The 2500-nt window shown below is 43.8% G+C and overlaps 1 protein-coding gene across 10 annotated transcripts in view; it reads left to right on the top strand.

Moving 5' to 3' along the window:
- The window catches only part of LOC145393515 (uncharacterized), a 1158665-nt gene that overhangs the window by 74427 nt on the left and 1081738 nt on the right, over positions 1 to 2500 (top strand). The window lies entirely within an intron of this gene.

The raw sequence follows: 2500 nt of genomic DNA, 5'->3' as shown, positions 1-2500 counted from the left end.
CGTTCAGTGTTGGCAGTGGAGTGATCTGGGTAGCATGGATGAGAATATGTAGTTCTGATATGCAGAAATAAATCGCCACGTAAAAGGTGCTCAGAAGCCTCCTGTTGGCCTCCAGACTTAAATGACTTTACGTTTTCGCCGACAAGGACCGATGTTTTTTTTTTTTTTTTTTTTTTTTTTTTTAAGGACCTTATTTTGGGTCGGAAGAATTGCGGCTCTACCCCGAATTATGTGTCACCAGCGTGGATTTATGTGTCCGGGTTGTGAGTCCTGTGTCCTTGGGAGTCGGGCAGGTGGGGGTGAAGTGTGCTGGGGTGTGCCTGTGATGGATGGGGTGTGTGGGAGACGAAGTTTGGCTCTGGTGTTGAGATGTGAAACTTTGTGGTGTGATGTGGCTTGGCGATATAGGGGAGTATATCTGAGGATGGAGAGTGAGAGACTGACTAGGAGATTGCATGTGAGAGATACAGTAGAAGGAGAGATGGGGAGAGAGAGACCAAGGATGAGTTAGGGTTAGAGTGAAAAGATATGTGAGGGGAGGTGTGTTGGAAAGAGGGCAACAAAATGGCAGAGCATAGGGTGACGTGGAGGCGATTAGTTTGTGGCCACCCTTTACGTAATTAAGACATCTGGCTATAGATAGATAGATAGATAGAGGGTTTAGATGTTTTAAGACTTTGGGTGTGATGTGGGTGGGAAAGTGTGGGAGAATATGTTTGCATGTGGTATTAAGACTTATGAGTTTGTGGTGAGGATGTTTGGGTGTGGTATTTGGATGAGCTGAAGTGTGTGGTATGAGAGGGATTTGTAAGTGTGGTAGAGTAAGATTAGATGTGGTATTAGGCTGTGTGAGTTTGTGGCGTGACGTGGGTAGCTGGGAAAGGTGTGGAAAGGTGAGTTTGGATGTGGTGTTAGGATGTGTTAATTTGTAATGAGTCCAACTTTGGGTGTGATAATATGGTGTTTAAGAATGTGATGTGAGGTGGGTATGCAAGGGTGTGAGATTATTTTGAGGTGTGATATTAGGATGTGTGAGAGTGTAGGGTGATAGGTAGGTGAGCATGGGAAGGTGAACTGTGATGTGTGGCAAACGAATTAATGTAAAGATGATTGAGACCGATATGCAGTGAAATGTGGACATGTTTTGTGAAGAAGTATGGATGAAGATATGTTAAAGTTGGTGGAATGAAGGTGAGATATGAGGGCATGTGATTGTGAATGTAATGAAGGATTTGGATGACGTTTGTGGTGATATGATTGTGATGCGTATGATGAAGGATTTTGATATGGTGATGAATATAATGGCAGATTTGGGTGATGTTTGTAATGTGATTGTGAATAGATGTGATTGCGGACATGGATGTTTATGGTGATGAAAATGTGATGTCTATGGAAGTAGTGTATGGTAAATGGGGTTGTGATGTGTATAGGTTTATTATAGGACGATGTTTGTGGTGATGTGGTTGTGGTGTGTGGTGTGATTTGCGCCATCCGGTGTCCATTACAGGTAACCCTTTCAGTACGATGACGTTATTTATATTCCCACTACCACCACCCGACTTAAGCCCAATGAAGACCTTTAGTAGTATTGATGGTAGTAATAGTAGTAGTAGTAGTACTGGTGGTGGTGGTGGTGGTAGTAGTAATAGTAGTAGTAGTAGTAGTTTGGTGTTGGTAGTAGTTGTAGTAGTAATATTAATAGTAGTAGTAGTAGTAGTAGTTTGGTGTTGGTAGTAGTAGTAGTAGTAGTAGTAGTTGCGACCCCAGACTCAACTAAACGTGAACCCTGTAGACTGCAGGCTGAAGATGCCCTCCTCCTTTGGGGGGACAGGGAGGGAAATGAGGGTCGTTTGTATAACAGGGCTGCGGAGGAACTGCTGTAGATTATATTGGCGCCACCACATGAAGGCGTCTCACTTCAGCACAGTCTCTCACAATGAAGGAGTATTTATATGGGTACGTGTGTGTAGGTGGACGTTACAAAAATATTTCCTATGCAGTACTGTAAGCCGCAGAAATAACATAAACGATCCAAAATAACCTGGGACTCGTAGCCGTGTTGGAGTGTGGTATTTGTGTTGCTAGAAAAAACGAAATGCCTGGTGTGATCTTTATTTTTAGGCCTGGATTATGAGCTTTGAGGGTGGATGAGAGCGCGGCGTGTGGGACATAGATCACCGTGAACCTGATCCCGTGTAACAAGTGATGTTAATCCAGTGAATGATCTGTTGGCATTACCTGAACTATCCACCTGTGTCCCTGATGTATTTATTTATTTATTTATTTGTGTCCGACTTTGGGCATGGATTTGGTAGTGTTCCCCGCGGCTCAGTAATCCTCCTACGTGTCATTCATCTTCACACGTCACCATTTCGGCGCTAATCCCCATCGTCCATATTAGGGTTCTCTCACTGAAGACTACGCTTCCTTGTGCATTCCCAGGTTCATCTGACTGTGAACCCAGCGAACTGCAAGATATAGTTACTTTCTCCTGCTGTCC

This window comes from Coenobita brevimanus, chromosome 24 (assembly GCF_032717465.1).
Source record: "Coenobita brevimanus isolate Jiangsu-jjx chromosome 24, ASM3271746v2, whole genome shotgun sequence".
Lineage (NCBI taxonomy): Eukaryota > Metazoa > Arthropoda > Malacostraca > Decapoda > Coenobitidae > Coenobita > Coenobita brevimanus.
The sequence above is the reverse complement of the archived record's forward strand: the minus strand, read 5'-3'. Positions and strand labels throughout refer to the sequence as shown.